Genomic DNA, 20385 nt, shown 5'->3' with positions numbered 1-20385 from the left:
ATAATCAGGGCGAACTGGGATTCGAAACACAATCATAGGTTTCTGGCGTGCCCAAGGGGCGCAACTCTGCACAGCGAATCCCTAAGACGACTGTGCCACCTGGCCCCCTGCATGTGTTTGTGATGGATGTCAATGATTGGACAGTATACGCACACCTTTTCGCGAACACCTTGTCATCACTAGTCGAAATGATAAACTGATAAACTCGGAATTATACAACTGACTGCTTTGAGCAGAGGTTCCGTCTGAATATGGATCGGTTGTTTTCGCTTTTACTTATATAAGCTAATTTAAAAAAATTAAAATCATATTCTGTTAAGAAACAGAAATATGCGCTTCTTTACATCTTTAAAAATACGAAACATGTGTTCATCGTGAAGGTAATTAATGGTTTGGCTGAGACACTTTTGGATCAGAGAATTCGGGACAATTAACCCCGTTGCCATTATTATGTCCATCACTGTCCCTCCCACCCCTTCTGTCCCCCGTCTCGTGTGTTTCCCCCGTCTTTTGGCAGACCAAGGTGCCCGTCTCTCCGATCATCACATTAACACTTCTCTGTCCTCAACCTCCCCATCCCTATAGTCCCGTAACAGTCACATCCAGCAATCGATACTGACCAACCCCTCCACAGAGCGTCACGATAATGGCGTATCATATTTCAATAATTTCTGTATGGGGATCAATTAGGAAACAGAGGGCATTCTGGGTACACCATCTATACATAATGGCGGCTCTAACTGTTCCACGCAGAGTAGGGAGGGGTAATTAGCGACCCAGAGGCCTTCATGATGCTGTGAGGTGGACTATAGTCTAACTTCCGCTATAATCAGCTTTCCTGCGACAATCACGAGATTGTTTAGCCCTGTATAAGATGAATGATGTTACATATTGTGAGTTGCAAAGACGTCTTCCGATTTACCATTGAAACTGGTAAGATTGATTCTACTGCACTGCCTGCTGAGGTCGTCTTTTGTCGCCACGGTGAAGACAACCGTCACTTAATCCCGTACATCAGTCAGTGGGGGATTAATTATGTAAGCTTTGAACGATTAAATGTGCAAGGCAAATATACATGTAAGGAATGAAAATCTAAACAACGATTCAGATATATTTGTAACTTGCAATACAAAAAAGATGAAAGACGTAATTGAAGTAAAAAGGTTTAAATAAAAAGCGAGAACGATCCTTTCCGTAATAATAATAATAATAATAATAATAATAATAATTTTGCAACAAAATGTTAATATGAAATGTAGATTATGCAATGAATTTAATGAGACTGTCCAACACATTGTCAGTGGATGCCCCGCGCTAGCAAAAACACAGTATGTTAAGCGAAAGGTGGCGTAGCTCGATCCTTTCATTACCGTCTTCGCAGTGCTTGTGGTTTTGGCACAGGCCCATTCATGGTACGACCCGGAATATTAAGAGGGCGTCATGGAAAATGATAAATTCAAACTTATTTGGAATAGGCCCGTTTACAGCCTCAGACGTATCCAGGCCAACAAACCTTATCTTGTCCTTTTTGATAAATCCAATGAAATCGTTCATATATAGTATTGAATTTTCTGTCCCTTTTGACACTAATGTGATTGACAAGATTCAGGAAAAACATGGCAAATATGCGAATCTCGCTTTCGAAATGTCACACTTGCATCCCAAGAACCAAGTTGTCCAACTCCCAATCGTTCTCGGTGCCTTAGGTTTGGTACCTCCCAATCTGTTGACTGACATTGGGAGAGTACCCGGGTTTGCTACCAGGAATACAGCCCATCTGACAATCTTGGTAATGCAGAAGGCTGCAGTGTCGGGGAATCTTCACATTCTCCGAAAAGCTCTCGGTGATTTTGACTAGGCAGCGCTTCCTGGGAGAAGTCCCATTCACTGTCGGAGCTGCGTGTAGAAGGGGCAAGGACTCTGAGCTGATGATGAGCCTAACCAGCCTGACTGTGCTAGGATCACCCAAACCCTCTTTGATGCATTTTTCTATCGTAATCTGTACATAATATTAATTAAAATAATAATGATGATAATCCGTCCAAAACAAATGTAAAGGTAAGTCAATTGTTTACCCGAACAAACATAATGGAACATAAGGAATTGCATCGGACATGATGGTTGTCATTGATGCTTCTGATCCTTCACGTGTCTACCATAAAATCTTTTGAAAGCTTTACTGAGATCTTGAATATACTAGTAGTTACCTTGATCATACAACATCCACGTAACAGTCAGTCGTATGACGCGCTTTAAAATCGTGGTAGAAAGAGCAAGCTCGATTGTATCTCGACATTTGTGAAATGTTGGTACCGAAGGCTGGAGCTGCAGTACTGTTGCTCGACATGAAGGAAAGTTTACTATTGGAAAGTTGAAGTCATCCCTTTTGTCCTACAGTCTTGTGGAGAGTGTTTCGACTCTTTGCACCTTCATGCATATGTCTGTAAATAATGCAGCTGAGGCGACTTTACTTGTCCCCTTTATGTCTAGTTCAGGTGGGTAAATCATTGGATTTGGTTGTTTCCTTGGTAGTCGGCAATATTCCATCACCACCACCACCACCACCATCATCATCATCAGGTACAATCTCACCTTTCGGGTTATGGCATCCTTTAAGGCGCCGCGATTCGCTGGGCAGAGTTTCGTCCCTTGGGCACGCCACACAATCCAGTGATAGCATGAACATCGATCCACGCAACTGGGATACGATGTCAGGCATCAACCAGGTCAGCTGGCCTGACCACCTGATCCCGTTAGTCGCCTCTGAAGACAACTTTGGGTTGCTGAGACCTATTCTAACCCGGATCTTCACGGGTGTAAATCAAAGGAGGTGAATTGGCTATTTAACCGTTATTGAACGATAGCAGATCATCGATGTGCCTAATTTTCTAGGCCAAATTCTATTCTCTTGATTTTGCCAATCTGAGCAGAAATTCCGATTCATATCCATGAAGAAGAACGGGAGTACAATTGGTGCCCATGGGGATGTGTTCCTCCTGCCTAGATGTCATATCCCCAAATTTTACAAAGATGTTATTAATGCTTGACTTTCGCATTTCCGATATTGTTTTCGCAGTAGACTTCAGATGACTTGCTTTCATTTTTGACAAGTTGTCCTGAACCTCTGAAGATAGATATCTGTGTTTACCACGTTTTGTGATAAAAGCTCCATGGATCAATGAGTGAAGTTTTTCATTAAATCTGCTGCGTGGGAAAGTGGTGTGCAAAGTGAAAATATAAACTATTTTGACAGGATTGAACTTGGTTCTCTTCTGAAATTCACGTTTTGTAATAAAAGCACCATGGATCAATTCTTAGATTTAAAAATTTAAGCTTTTCCTTTGAGGTTTTGAGAATGCACACAGTATCAATTCCTCTTGTCTGGAATCATATACAAAAGAGTAAGGGCTAATGTTTTCAGATTTTAGAATCAAGCCAAAGTTTCTGCGTTAAGGCTGGCATTATTTGATGTATCACTTACACCATATCTTTGATCAAACAATTAAAGTGGTGATGCTTGTGTGGTCTGTTTGCAGGAGTACAGCTGTGCGGCGTCAGGCAATATACACTTACTTTTTGTCTGCACATTGTATGAAAGGCGGATGCTGTCGATGGGGCAGGGCATTTTACCTTTTCGCGAACACCTGGTCATCACTGATTTTCAGTGGTCATTCATATAATTTTCACATCTCATTGATTTTTACGCCAAATTTTAATCTTTTGCCGCGGATAATCAAGACTGGTTATTCTCCTGCATTACCAATTTATATTGACATATAATGGTTATGTTATTTGCAACTACAATCTTTTCATATAGGGCCGCCAAACTCTGGATGACAGAATGAGTTTATTCCAATTCTGTTTCCTCTTTTTCTGGTGTGTATTCTAGCATATGTTTCGACAGTATAATCATTGGCCACAAGTAGTGGAATTTACATCATGAGCTGCAAAATCCACGTTCTCAAACACGTTCCAAAATTGATCAACATGGATAAAATGTTGCTCGTATAGGAAAATAAAAGTGTTGGTCCTTCCTGAAACTTGAAATATTGTGGAACATTTTGGGAAAGAGATTTTTGTCTGAGAATGTTATTTAATTGTAAGGCATCAATTCCCAAGTTTGCAAATGTCAAATTCAAGAACACGGGGTCTTTTTCTGATATAGTGGATTGATTTCTTTTAACCACGCAGAGTTTTGTCTTCTTCACACTTTGTCCAGTCCCTATGGCTCACGAGGAGAGGCAACAAATCTTAAAATGAATGGTAACATTTTGCCTTTTTCCTTTCTAGTACCGATGGCAGCGTCGACGTCGTTGACCTTGACCGTAAGAAACCTGCGTTATATGTTTTCATTACATCCATCTAACATTGCTGTATATGTCCGTCAATTCCAATGATTTGCTCGGTGCAGCCTACAAGGTCGAATGCTTTAAAGCTATTAAACGCATGCTACATTTTCTGCATTTCAACTTTTGTGCAAAGAGTGGCGTGATTTTCAGAATTGAAATGTTGGTGTATGCCATTGGAAACATTTCTGTAAATGCCCGATCTACGCTGGCTGACTGATGTCGATAATTAATAATGTGTCACTCCAGCAGAAATCAAGTCACCAAGGATACGTTCGATGCCATCAATGCAGTATGTTTCAGCTGTAAAGTTAGATTTAAAATATGAATCAGTTATCAAAATAGGACAATTTTAGATTTGTTTGTGCCACATGAGGAAATGCTGTAAGAAAGAAATGATGTTGGTAAATGGATCTTGGTTTTTGAAATCGTAGTGCAGTGGTAGTTACCCTATGTCTGTTGTTAGGGAAACGGAAGATCCCCAGTGTCTTATGTTAGGGTAACGGATGTTTCCCTGTGGCTGTTGGTTGGGTAGCAAATGTTCCCCTGTGTCTATCGTTAGGGTAATGGATGTTCCCCTGTGTCTGTTGATTGGGTAGCAGATGTTCCCATGTGTCTATTGTTTGGGTAGCGGATGTTCCCCTGTGTCTGTTGTTAGGGTAGCGGAATTTCTTTTGTGTATGTTGTTAGGATAGCTGAAGTTCCCCTGTATGATGTTAGAGTAGAGGAAGTTCCCTTGTGCCTGACGTTAGGGCAGCGGAAGTTCCTCTGTCTGATGCTAGAGTAAGTCGGTTTGTTTTAGCCGAGACGATCGACTAGTCGAGTCCCTTCATGTTAACTATGTGATTTCACACGTGTCAAAATATAGTATTTCTGTTATAGAATTGGTTCCAACTACCGTTAAGCTATACCATTTGGTCAATGTCAGATTCACGACAGATTCACGGTGGCATCGGTTGATATGAGGACAACACGAGGTCAAGGGGCGCTACTCTCATTCACTCGAAGTTCAAGGCTAAGGCGAAGAATGTTGGTATGATCTTTGATACTGAGATGATATATTGTATTTATTAGTGGTGCCTTGAACCTTATAATCCCACGATACTCCCACGTGTAATCTCTGTAGTTTAAACGTATTTGTTAGCAAGTTCTGCGATAGGCAAATGCAAAAAAACTTGTGTCGAGTTTTCAAGTTAAAGATGTCAATGCTACAGTTTTGAGATGCACGAATAGTGTGTCCATGCATCTCTGGTGTTTTTGGGAAAAACAGTTGTGTCTGTCGCGAGTAGATTATCCGTCTAGGAGTAGAGTAGACGTCGCAGAGTACAGTTGCACAATGCTAGCTACGAGCCTGTACGAATGACCACCTGTTATAAAAATAATACCGCCCGCACGTGATGTTATTAAACACAGTTTGATAAGGGTGCATTGTTATAAACGCGTGATCTCTTCACGGGTGAGTACAATGTGTAGTTAATAAATATGATACTACACCTTTTGGAATACACACAGTATATAACGGTATTTGTGAGTGCTCTATCAAGACATACAGGAGGTCAGACGGAAGACCTTGCGAAATGTCAAATGAAGAGACATTTAGACATGATTTCAAGAACAGAAAATATAATAGCAAAAATATCCAGAGGGACAATGGATGACAAATATGTATTCAGTCGAGAAAAGAAGACTGAATGTATAGGAATATAGTTGAGAATAGGGGACAGTATGTATACCGTTGGGAATAGAGGAAAATACATACACAGTCGAGAAAAGAGGAATATATCTATATAGTTGAGAACAGTGGAGAAAATGTATATGTATATAGTTGTGAACAGAGGAGAAAATGTATATGTATATAGTTGAGAACAGAGGAGAAAATGTATATGTATATAGTTGAGAACAGAGGAGAAAAGTATATATATATATATAGTTGAGAACAGAGGAGAAAATGTATATGTATATAGTTGAGAACAGTGGAGAAAATGTATATGTATATAGTTGAGAACAGAGGAGAAAATGTATATGTATATAGTTGAGAACAGTGGAGAAAATGTATATGTATATAGTTGTGAACAGAGGAGAAAATGTATATGTATATAGTTGAGAACAGAGGAGAAAATGTATATATATATAGTTGAGAACAGAGGAGAAAATGTATATGTATATAGTTGAGAACAGAGGAGAAAATGTATATGTATACAGTTGAGAACAGAGGAGAAAATGTATATGTATAAAGTTGAGAACAGTGGAGAAAATGTATATGTATATAGTTGAGAACAGAGGAGAAAAAGGATATATATATAGTTGAGAACAGAGGAAAAAATGTATATATATATATAGTTGAGAACAGAGGAGAAAATGTATATGTATATAGTTGAGAACAGAGGTGAAAATGTATATGTATATAGTTGTGAACAGAGGAGAAAATGTATATGTATATAGTTGAGAACAGAGGAGAAAATGTATATGTATATAGTTGAGAACAGAGGAGAAAATGTATATGTATATACTTGAGAACAGAGGAGAAAATGTATATAAATTTAGTTGAGAACAGAGGAGAAAATGTATATAGTTGAGAACAGAGGAGAAAATGTATATAGTTGAGAACAGAGGAGAAAATGTATATGTATATAGTTGAGAACAGAGGAGAAAATGTATATGTATACAGTTGAGAACAGAGGAGAAAATATATATGTATATAGTTGAGGGCAGTATGACTACAGTATAGCGTGGAGGACAAATATGTACTCACTCGTGAATACAGGACAAATATGTATACACTCGTAAATAGAGGACAAATAAGTATACACTCGTAAATAGAGGACAACTATGTATACAGTCGAGACCAGAGGACACATATGTATACAGTCCAGACGAGAGGACAAATATGTATACACTCGTAAATAGAGGACGAATATGTATACAGTCGAGGCCAGAGGACACATATGTATACAGTTGAAAACAGAGGACACATATGTATACAGTTGAAAACAGAGAACACTTATGTATACAGTCGAGAAGAGAGGACACATATGTATACAGTCGAGAACAGAGGACAAATATGTATACAGTCCAGACCAGAGGACACATATGTATACAGTCGAAGACAGAGGACACATATGTATACAGTCGAGAACAGAGGACCCATATGTATACAGTCGAGAACAGAGGACCCATATGTATACAGTCGAGAACAGAGGACACATATGTATACAGTCGAGAACAGAGGACACATATGTATACAGTCGAGAACAGAGGACACATATGTATACAGTCGAGAACAGAGGACACATATGTATACAGTCGAGAACAGAGGACACATATGTATACAGTCGAGAACAGAGGACACATATGTATACAGTCGAGAAGAGAGGACATATATGTATACAGTCGAAGACAGAGGACACATATGTATACAGTCGAGAAGAGAGGACACATATGTATACAGTCGAGAACAGAGGACATATATGTATACAGTCGAAGACAGAGGACACATATGTATACAGTCGAGAACAGAGGACACATATGTATACAGTCGAAGACAGAGGACACATATGTATACAGTCGAGAACAGAGGACATATATGTGTACAGTCGAGAACAGAGGACACATATGTATACACTCGAGAACAGAGGACACATATGTATACAGTCGAGAACAGAGGACACATAGGAGAAAGGTAGTTCAGCGTACAATAGATATGTAGATAAAACATAAGGGTGACTACGGTCAGACTTCAGGACAGACATTAAACACTGATGACCACGTTCTCTATAAGTCAGATAAGCCCAGGGCAAACTAATATCAATCCTCAGAGGTAAAATGTTACCTGTCGTAAAGCAGCAATGGTACATTCAGAACATTGCTTCAAAAAATGAAATACGACGCATCATGCTGGACATTTCTGGATTTAATGTGTCCTTGGGAAATACGGAGCACGGAGGCAGGAATCCACTTGAACCTGCTCGGACTCCAGACACCCAATGTTAACTTTGTATTACCTTCACTTGTGTGTCTTGTTTCACAACTAACTTACTGAAATTGCGTTCTTATCAATCTAAATAAATATTAAGCTCTTTGGATTACTGGAACCAAACTGGAGTGTTAAATGTGAAAATACCTTCACTCTCGTTAGCTAACTGGTGGTGTGACGCCGACATCTGCCTGCTCTTGTTATCTGCTAAATGACTTACCAGAAGCTAATACTCTTTCGTTCAGGGCATAAAACGTCATTCAAATGGCAAAATGTCCTAACAAAGAAAATTAGTTCCATGATTGTGTAGAGGTGTGCCTCCAGGGGACAGTGTATCGAGGGGGGCAGGGGCGTGACAAGGGTTAACGCTGACACACCGAGTAATCTGATTACATTATTATCATATGGCTGGAACATAGCTTAGATATTAGATATAGCCCGAAAAGGCAGGCCTCAATCATATGATACGCCAATTAAATAGCAATTTAATAATTTTATATTCTACACGTGAATTAGTGCAACAGAAATAAGTTTACATTTTAAGCTGCTTGAATAATATATTTAACCAGAATTTGCTTCAAACATTTGGTAAATCGAACCCGTATATTCGACGTAAAGAGCCAACCCTTCACCCTCTGGGCTACAGGTTTATTACGGTATTCATGGAAAATGGTATTACCTTACTTTAATCAATATGTAAAGGTAATATATTTGAAATCTATTAAAGAATTAACTTACATTTCAGACTTTGGCAAATAAGTATGTTCTCCCGCCATATTGTTTACTAATAGGTATTTTATATGGGTTTGTAACGTGTATTGTTATACAGTAAGCACGTCTGTGGTTATATTGCATTTCTAGTGTATATTTGTTACCCGTGTAATGGCCTTCCGGAGGGAAAGGAGATTACATATTTTAAGACTTAATCTACCTTAAAAAGGTCAGACTGACCCATTACTCAATGATATATGAATCACCAATACAATATTAGCAATAATGCTTGCATGTAATTTGATGTGTAAAAGGTGTTTTGTTAGAATTGTTTACAAATCTTTAATCTTTGATCAGCAATGCACCACCATACCTCTGTCTCAAAGATATACTTAATACAATAAGAAAAGATTTCTTGTAATCTCAGAAAGATTCAATTCTGTCAAAATATTAATTTTTCTTTGTACACCACTATGCCAGACAGCAAACTTTAGCAAACAATTCATTCCTTGATCCATGGGGCGTTTGTAACAGAAGGTGGTGACCATAGATACAGTTACACTTCTGTCTTCAGAGGTTCTTAAAGGCTTCATGTTGATTATCCATAGGGCAATTATCGCTTAAAAAGGTTTATGGTGGACATGTGGAGGACATATCCAAATTTGAGGCATCAGTGACCTATTTCTATTTGAACAATATGTTCCCGTATGGGTTCAGGGACTTGCCGTTGCATGTGTTTGTGATGGGTGCCACTGGTGGGGGATGATCACTAGTTGATATGATATAGCCTCTGCAATTTGCAGAGATTTGTCGTGATAAGTGAAACATCAATGATGTGAACTGCATCTATCTATCTGTGTTTCTGCCTGTCCCTCTGTCCACCCATATATGTATCAATATAAGTAAGTTTTGCTTCCTTAATCGATCGACTCGTGTTGATATAATTGACATCAAATAACACTCTGTTGAGACTCTATATATATATATCCATATATCTATCTCTCCCCTCTTTTGCTCTCTCTTGAAGCGCGGAGCAAATAGCATGCCTCTCAGTGAGACCACTTAAGCAATAGTCAATAATTGATAACTTTCAATAACAATATAGACTTCCCTTGCAAATACACCTCTTGGCTGTAATGATATATAGTATGAAGCGCTGAGTCAACAAAACGGGTGTAATTCATCACCATTGGATTCTACGCCATAAGATGATAGTACAACAAAATTAAACCCGCCTTATTATGGTGTAAATAGTATTCAGTTGAAAAACGCATCTGGCTGACTGAGAGCATAAAGCAAGACTTGCACAGCCTGTAGTCAATTTTCAGAGCCAGGTCTTATGCGCAATGAAAGGTCATTATGCTAGTTTATTTTTATACCTTAATTTATATTTTTCATTTTTACGAAAGTGCTTTTGAGTTCAGAAATATATTTGAATAGAAGCACGTACAATGTATACAGTCGTTCGTTCACCTGAACTCAGTGACGCCTTGTAACGTCACTGTAGGATTAGATGATTGGGTGAGTATATGCTTGTAGTTCATAAACAAATTTTGTTAAGTTACCCTTGAAGTTTATGACGTAAATGAGGCCGTTGTCGTTGCGGTAGATGTGGGGGACGGTGCTGCCAAATGTGTCACCTCACTCCCCCGTCGACCGCCATTCAGAATATACTTATCACATGACTTCGAAAAATTTCGATTCTAACATTTAGATGAGTGTTTAAACATGCATGATGTGTTCTTCAGTTTCAAAGTCCAATATATATGATAATTGAAGCTAGCACCTCTAAAACACTGTCCTAATCTCTTACAGGAATCTGACGGAAAGTGTAATTTGAAAACACGTTTAATAACGAAAGGAATGTTCTTTGTATTCAAACTTTGTCTGTTATGATGAAATAATAGCAAAAAGGATGGATTGATTTTTTCAAGCCTGTAATCTAATTGCTGTATCAAAGCAAACATACGGTTCTGAGAATTCATGGCAGCAGTTAGTTTTGTTGCCTCGACAGATTATTGAATGAACATACATCAACGAACAATCGGCACGTCCCCCTTCCCCTTTCCTTGTCTCGGTTTGTTTTACTCCTGACTGACGAAAGACTCTTGTAAATACACTGTCGGCAGTTGCGGAGAATAGAGACCCATCAAATTTAAACCTTATTTGGCTATTCGTCTCAACACGTCCAGTAGGGAGACAAAGTCCCGCCCAATCAATGAGCTATAGGATGTCCCTTCCACCGCATTGGTTCCCGTCGACTTACAGCGACTTCAGCAGAGAAAGCAACGAGTGGCTATTTGAACAAGCTAACTTGGGGACTGGGCACCTGATTATTTGATGACGGGGTTGAAACAGGAAGGCTATTGTGTATCGTTGAGATCTGATCAATTTTCCTATTCTAAGTAGTCTGTGAGTTTGTGTGTGTGCGGGTGTAGCAGTCTTGTGGGCGGAGAGCTACATAAAGTCCGGGCAACATCGGTATCGGTCCTTACAAGCCAAGCAGGGGAGAGATAACACGCCTACAGCAAGCAGAACATCACAAACTCCCCTCTGTATCTCTGCCGCTGTAGATTATCGCTAACATATCAACCCATTTCTGTGGAACTAAGAAGCCATCAGGTAAGTCACGTTCCTAACTTTTGGGGGGGATGCTAGAAATGTGACTTTGTATGTTGCTATAAAATAACCGTTCATGCATTTATCTTGAAAGATTTGTTGGATAGTCTATTGCATAAATATTTCTGGCATGTCTATTTATTTGAGAATATATATCCGGACTTCGCATTTAGAATAATCAATAAGGTAAGTGTTAAGCGTTGAAGATGTTTTAATGTAAAAAATTATCCTTTTGTTTTCATCCGGAAATTATAACCAGCTTGTTTTTCCAAAATATGATTCATAACAGACGTGGTTTACAGTTAAATTTTACTGATATAAATTACCTATATCTATCAGGATCGCTAATGGTACCACTTATCTTAAAAGGTCTCAAATGAAAGATAAAAAATATAATAAGATATTTTCAAAGATCTATGGTCTCTAATGGCAGTCGAAATAAGTGTCACATATTGAGGGTAAATTGAAACAAGCAAAATCTATATTGCCTCGTGGTGATAAACTTTAGATAACAGTTGGAGAAAGATCGCAATATCAATGTAGTTGGGACTGGTCATGGGTCACGACTATATGTAGAGAGGGGGGCAGACAAACTTGAACCTTGTTACACTGTACATCCTCCTATCCAGACTTCGCATTTAGAATAAAATATTGTTTCATAGACATTTCTGGAAGGTTGACGGATCACAAAGTAGACAAAAAGTATACGGAAAACAACTTCTGTTTTATGCAGTATAATAAAAATGTTGTTAACATAAACATTTTGTGTCTACATAAGCAAAATAATTATTGTAAATCTCGCGGCATTGATTCCGTCGGTGCTGAAGGAGACGAACCAGTATAACTGGATTGCCGTCTTCAGTTAGTACACTAACGTCTTCTTCAATAAATCTAACGTCTGATAACACACACTAGATGAACGCCTGTTATTTCCTTAAAGTTGCTTTGTAGACTTCAACGGCGTCATATGGTTAGCGCTAATGCTGTGTAGTATTTGAATACTGAGAAATGGTGTTTGTGTAGCGACTTAACCCGTGCAAGGTAGTTGTGACATATTTGTGATATTGATTTCCGACTGATGAGGCTAGACTGTGCAGTCGCATCACCTCCGTCTTACCGGCAACCTCTGTACCTGGTCGTATGTCGAGGAGGGGTGGGGGTTGGGGGTGGTGGGTGGGGGATGGGGGTAGAGACACGGTGCACCAGTCGCGCCTGGTTAACATTGCACCAACTCGTGAAGATCCGAGGTAGAATAAGTCTTCAGCAACCCATGCTTGCCGTAACAGGCGACTATGCTTGTGGTAAGATTCGACAAACGGGATCGGGTGGTACGGAAAGCTGACTTGGTTGATGCATATCATCGTATGCTAGTTGCGCAGATGGGTGCTCATGATGTCAATCACTGGATTGTCTGGACTCGATTATTTACAGTCCGCCGTCATATAGCTGGAATATTGCTGAGTGCGGCGTAAAACAACAAACAAACAAACAAACAAACAAACAAACAAACAAACAAACACATTGCACCTATCTACGGACAACAGAGACCTTCTAACCATGCCAGTTAACAGGCTTGTGTCAGTTCCCGGCGGGCGTCTTCCCCCGACTTATTTAAGACTTGGGTGATCTTGAACACTTTTATCACATTCATATAACAGCTCTGTTCAATCTCATTGTAAACGGCAAAAGAGAGTAAATATCCATGTTTGATGGTGGCCCAATATGAAGTAAACAAGAATGGTTATTCGACGGGGATGTATTTGATATAAGTATCATAGTTGTGTTGTGGATCTTCAGTTTGCAGTGTGTTCCGGCGACTGTTTACAGTCTAGTTACGTTTTGATATCGTTTGAAATTATTTGATCAAATCCCATTTTAAACTGTGTATTTTCTTTTGCCAGGCAGTTTAACACCTCTGTTCAATCTCATTGTATAACATATCATATACAAGACATATCACCCACCACGACCACGACCACGACCACGACTACTACCACACAACCCTCCACGTTGGTTCACTCACTTACTACTGATATCAAGCAATACGCATAGTTTAGCTTAAACATCCTATCCTGTCGGTATCCAGGCTCTTCGACTTGGATCCCCCTCCCCTGAGTCTTGTGATTGTCTACCACTAACCCTGAATCGATTCTAACAGCTTTAATTATGTCACCATTCAAAACAATTACCTTATCGTGATAAACAGTAAGTGAATTTTTGCAATCACCCTATCTGATGTCCATGCATCGTATATCTCCATAAGTTTTGTCGTGATCGGGAGAGGATGTGATAGAGGATGTGATAGAGGATGAGATAGAGGATGTGATAGAGGATGTGATAGAAAGGGGGCACATAGGGACATCAAGGTCCCTTAAACCTAAACGACGTGAAACTCACTCGATACGCTTTCCGTAATTGCTTTTTTATTTGATATATGATTAATGAAGGACAATATGCACATGGGACTATCCATCACAAACACCATATCTCTCCCTGGTCAACAGGAGCATACATGCCGATAGCATTGATCAGATCTGGGACAGATGGAAAACTATTATTACTGTTCAGGATTGTGTATCAAAAGAACTAACGTGATTGGTATAGAAGAGGGGTGGCCCTTGTTCCTCAGAGTGGTCTTTGTGTTTCAACTGTCATTACTTCAATACGTCAACACGGACTTAGACACCCCTGAAGATCCGGGGTAGAATAGGTCTTCAGCAACCCATGCTTGCCGTAACAGGCGACTATGCTTGTCGTAAGAGGCGACTAACGGGATTGGGTGGTGCATGTCATCGATCCCAGTTGCGTGGATCGATGCTCAAGCTGCCAATCACTGGATTGTCTGGTCCACAATAAGGTTATACAATAGCCATGTTTGATATACCTGATAACAAGGTTATACAATAGACATGTTTGATATACCTCATAACAAGGTCATACAATAGACATGTTTTATATACCTCATAACAAGGTTATATACAATAGACATGTTTGATATACCTCATAACAAGGTTATACAATAGACATGTTTGATATACCTCATAACAAGGTTATACAATACACATGTTTGATATACCTCATAACAAGGTTATACAATAGACAAATGGGATTTACCTCCTAAAGTCCACCTATATACCCACCACGGTCTCTCGGCAGTATCATGGGACATGCTTCCACGGGTCACGTACTGCACGTCTGGGTACTTAAAGTTTATCATCGACTCCAAGTAATGGATTGGACACTAAAAGTAACCAGTGGCCTGAATACGTCGCAACGGAATTCCCTTTATGCAACGTCAGCACAACATTAAACGTATCTGGTAAAACAGACAATGTATTTATGTAACCATTGTACCTGTGTTTATGTTACTCGAGTCTTCACCGAGGCCGATTATGAAACGGTTCACCTCCACTTTCCCAAAATTTGTTAAAACATGTTCAGCCAGGCATAGAACAATAGAGGGATCATCTAGGGTATTCCGGCGTTAGGGGTGTGGCTGACAGTGAGATCACATGTGATCTGTATGTTGTGGAGAGCGGAAGGTCCGGGGTTCGATCCCCGGTTGCGTCATACCAAAAGACGTTTAAAGATGGCACTTGTTGTTACCCTGTCTGGCGCTCGGCATTAAGGGGCTAAATCAACGACTGGTCGGCTCGGAATCAGTATACTGTGTCTGAGTGGGGTATTCATGCGGCATAATATTTCATTTAGCTAGCACTTTAAAAATCGGCATCAGTCCGGACAAGTACAAGCAGCCACACACACACACGAGCACACACGTCGCTATATAAGTGCAATAATCTTGGACACGACGTTAAACCCCATTTCACCTCACCTCTGCTTGTTGTAAAACATAAACTAAAACTAAATATATGTGATAATTATGTTGATCTATCAAATATGTGATCTGTAGACAATAGTAATACCATAAGCTATTGGTAATTAAATGTTATGTATTATATATGTTGATCTATATGTTCTGAAACAATGGTTGTAGCTTTGATGTATTAAACATGTTTCACTTCTCCAACAATCTGACCCAAGCCCACTATCATGACTCCTAGTGAAACAGTGGGTAACACCCGCCACTTCATCTTCATCTTCATCTTGATGTTACTACACCCCTACCAATGTTGGAAAAGTGGGTAACACCACTGAACCGCCGCGCGAGGGCTAGGCTTCCTTCTCATATTAAATATATCGATACTACGCAACCAGTACCCCGATCTTAAGATCGCTAATGTTCTGAACTGAAAGGTATATTTCAGGAATCACTTTAAACCCAACAGAATGTAGTTCTGTAGGTAAACCTTTTAGTTACGTCCCCATCTCCGTGGGCTTTGGGAATTGATGTCTTGTTCTTGCAAACGGATCTAAGATTGAAACGTACACTGACGAGAAAATTGACATAATGGCTAATCTACGTCGATAATAACAAGGTGCGAGTGACTCGAGTGATTCTGTCCTTGCATATTTCATGTCGTTTGTGTCGGTGTTTGATGTCGTCGATGTCGGTGTTTGATGTCGTCGGTGTCGGTGCCTGTGACACTTGCCGTGTGCCCGCTCGCATTCCCACGGGCACCAGAACGAGGCGCTACGCATCTCGAACCTCTTCTGATGTTTGCCACGTGTGACGAGAGAAGGCTACATCATGATTTATATCGCTCTAACTGAATATATAACTGCATCAACTCGGAAACTAAGACAAAAGAGACGAGTTGGAATCAATTACAGGCAAGCTGAATTCTCTTGACTCAATTTCCTGTAATCTCAGAGATCAGCAGCGGTTAAATGACAACACGCATAAAAGTAGATAATGCAATAAGGCTGTTGAAAATACTTTGAAATCTGGACTTTGTAGACATTTAAAATGATGGTAGATTCGATTCTGTAGGATTACATTATAGGAACATGGTTTTAAAGGAAGGCTAGCGAGGTGATGTATGATAATTGGCGATACGGGAACAGCCCCTGCCTGTTATGTGACACTTTCTTGCTATATGTTAACAACCTCTGCCTGTTTTATGACAGTCTCTGGCTAGATGTATACAACCTCTACTTGCTCGACGCCAGTCTCTTGCTATATGTATACAACCTCTACTTGCTCGACGCCAGTCTCTGGCTAGATGTATGCAACTCCTACTTGCTCGACGCAAGTCTCTGGCTAGATGTATACAACCTCTACTTGCTCGACGCCAGTCTCTGGCTAGATGTATACAACCTCTACTTGCTCGACGCCAGTCTCTGGCTAGATGTATACAACCTCTACTTGCTCGACGCAAGTCTCTGGCTAGATGTATACAACCTCTACTTGCTCGACGCCAGTCTCTGGCTAGATGTATACAACCTCTGCTTGCTCGACGCAAGTCTCTGGCTAGATGTATACAACCTCTACTTGCCCGACGCCACTTTTATTAAATAGGTACCTTATATTCTGCTTACAGAAATGATACTGCTATAATTAGTAGCGCAATTTGGAACAGGCAGAAGTACCTCGTGCAAATAAATACCATATTGATAAGTCGCTCGTTTGTCGAGGTTTGGTTTCGGTGGATTCAGATTTCACTTGGCAAACCAGCTTACTCAAAGTTTAATTGTCTACTAAATGAAAATGTCACTGATTCATTAGTTGTGAAATTAGTTTGTATGTAGGCAGTGACAAGATGTTTTTAAATATGAAGTGTGTTGGTATTGAAATGTTGGACATGTATATTTCATCATCTAACTCTATGTTATTTAACTTATTCAGTGTTTTGTTCTTTTTAACAAAGCATTTCGCGGATGAATTGATAATAATGTCGAGTCCTTTTCTAATGATATCGGCGTGTCCTTTGGACAAATGCAACATTCTTCATTTGAAACGTGGCGAGGTAGAAGAGGAAGGATCAGTCAGTTTACTTGGAGGAAGGGTCATTGACCACCTTGTGGAAGGTCAGGCCTATACGTACTTAGGGATGCAGATTAGGGACAAACTCCAGAATGCCCATATCAAGGGCAAACTCCGGGCAGAGTGCAAATGTAGACTAAAGAAAATCTGGAGTTCAGAGTTGAACGCTCGCAATAAAGTCAAAGCCACAAATACTTACGCTGTGCCCGTCCTTTCGTATTATTTTGGTGTAAATTCAGAGTATTGACACCCTCACACGAAGAATCATGTCAGACAATAGATCCCACCACCCTCGATCTTCCCTCAATCGCTTATATATTTACCAATTAGGATGGGAGGGCGTGGTTTAATTAATTTGGAGGCTCTTCAAGACAGAATTGTTTTGTGCACTTTTGTACACATTTATTTGTCTGATGATCCTCTTGTGAAGCATGTCAAGACTCATGATGAAAACAAGGCATTCTACAGTTTTCTAAAACGAGCCAAGGATGTGGGACATAATCGCAATGTCGGTGTTGATTTTGCTGATGGTTCTGTACTGCTGGACGGTACAGAAATGAGTGTCAACCAAGCGAAGTGCCATATCAAATTGGCCAAGATTAAGTTTTTAAAGGAGAGGCTATCTGAACGACCACTGCATCGAGTGTATGTGCAGTGTGTTGAGAGGATCAGCAGTCCTGCAGAGTCCTTTGTTTGGATGAAGTTGTCTGAACTGAATAGTGAAAAAGAAGGCTTTCTGTTTGCTGCTCAGGACCAGTCACTTCCCACTCAAAACGGTCAATGTGTGATTTTGCAACAAAATGTAATTATGAAATGTAGATTATGTAATGAATTTAATGAGACTTGCTAACACATTGTCAATGGATGTCCAGCTTTGGCACAGACACAGTATCTTAAGCGACATGATGGGGTGGCTCGATCATTTTATTACCGTCTTCGCCATGCTTGTGGTTTTGACACAGAGGTCCATCCATGGAACGACCCGGAATATGTAGAGGGCGTCATGGAAAATGATCAATTCAAAATCCTTTGGAATAGGCCCGTACACAGCCTCAGACATATCCAGGACAACAAACCTGATTTTGTCCTTTTGTTAAAACACATCTGTGACCTCATTCTATTGTTTGAACGGTCCATTATTTTTCAGGAATAGAGAGTTGCTTGTCAACTGTACATTATCTTGAAGCAGCATTTGAATTTTTCAAATATTTTCAACTACAGAATATTTTGTCAAAGTGTAAAAGTAGGGATGAGTTTTATGTAGGGGAATATCCCCGTAACTCTCCATTCCTTAAAAATAATGGGCCTCGGCCCCTGCGGGGCCTCTGCTCCATTATTTTTAAGGAATGGGGACATTCCCCTCTACATAAATCCAATGAAATGATTTATATCATTGAATTTACTGTCCCTTTTGGCACTAATGTGATTGACAAGATTGAGGAAAAATATGGCAAATATGCAGAAGTCGCTTTCACGCATCCCAAGTACCAAGTTGTCCGACTCCCCATTGTTCTCAGTGCCTTAGGTTTGGTACCTCCCAATCTGTTGACTGACATTGGGAGAGTACACGGGTTTGCTACCAGGAATACAGCCCTTCTGATAATCTGGGTAATGCAGAAGGTTGCAGTGTTGGGGAGTCTTCACATTCTCCGAAAAGCTCTGGGTGGGTTTGACTAGGCAGCGCTTCCTGGGAGAAGTCCCATTCACTGTCTGATCTGCGTGTAGAGGGAGCAAGGGCCCTGAGCTGATGATGAGCCTAACCAGCCTTAGACTGTACCAGGATCACCCAAACCCTCTTTGCTGTATTTTTTAAATTTCAGTCTAATAATAATAATAATAATAATAATAATAATAATAATAATAATAAAAAGAAAAAAAAGAAAAGAAGAGAAAACAAACTTTCCATATTCATAAGAAATCTGTAGTAGGGTAATTCTTGAAGCCGTTGAGGCTCAATGACTAGTCATTTCTGACTAGAGAAATACCTCAGTACTAAAGTCTCCATCTTCCAAGCTTGCCTGCTATGTAGTTCCTGTTCACCATAGACAGCTACAAAGAAAAAAACAAAAGCATGTGACTCTCCGTCTCAATTTATTATCATAAAATAAGACGAACATGAAAGAAACGAAGGAAACAGTCTTACACAGATTCTCTATCAACGGGCAATCATTGTCGACGGGCAAGCGGGAGCTTAATACCTGTGAGAGTCTTTGAGAGTAATATGAGAGTTAGCCCCTAACAGCGGGAGGCGATCAAGTGGCCCACACAAGTCAAGGAGAAAATTCAACAGATATTAGCGCTGGCGAAGGCTATTAATATAACCTGATTGAATATACGGAAAGCCATCATGCTTCACGTTGAACATGACGCTGAGGCCAGGGGCTAGCGGGGAGATTCCTATATCCTACACACTGAGTCGGAAGTAATGCATTTGTAGTGAAACACTTACAGATTGAACATAATTAGGATAGATGGATCCTTTGAAGATTAGAGGGAAGCGTGTTACTGTATTAGGCGTATTTAAGCGTAGGACCTCGGGGTTGTTAGATCAGGGTTTAAGCACGGATCACTGTAAAGGATGCCGTTGGTGATGATTATGACGACTGTGTAACCACTGTAGTTGATCGAGTAATTTAGATATGATTTAATCAATCCTACATAAATGTATGTAGCTGTCAATCACCGCTCCCAATCTTTACCATGGCTTTCTCGTTATCTCTGTAGTGGGGTTTGAAGTGAGACAATACAACACCGGGCTAAGTGAAGGGGTTTGAAGTAAGACAACACAACACTGGGATAAGTGAAGGGGTTTGAAGTGAGCCAATACAACATTGGACCAGGTGAAGGGG

The 20385-nt window shown here is 40.0% G+C and overlaps 1 protein-coding gene across 1 annotated transcript in view; it reads left to right on the top strand.

Moving 5' to 3' along the window:
• Positions 1 to 11330: 11330 nt before the first annotated feature.
• Positions 11331 to 20385, top strand: part of LOC139461716 (elevenin-like) — a 54739-nt gene continuing 45684 nt past the window's right edge. The window contains exon 1 of the mRNA XM_071243172.1: positions 11331 to 11652. The gene's annotated coding sequence lies outside the window, so the exon portion shown is untranslated. The remainder of the gene's footprint in view (positions 11653 to 20385) is intronic.

Source organism: Haliotis cracherodii, unplaced genomic scaffold (genome assembly GCF_022045235.1).
Source record: "Haliotis cracherodii isolate W230 unplaced genomic scaffold, xgHalCrac1.p SCAF_15, whole genome shotgun sequence".
Classification (NCBI taxonomy): domain Eukaryota; kingdom Metazoa; phylum Mollusca; class Gastropoda; order Lepetellida; family Haliotidae; genus Haliotis; species Haliotis cracherodii.
This window is presented reverse-complemented; position numbering and strand designations above follow the sequence as displayed.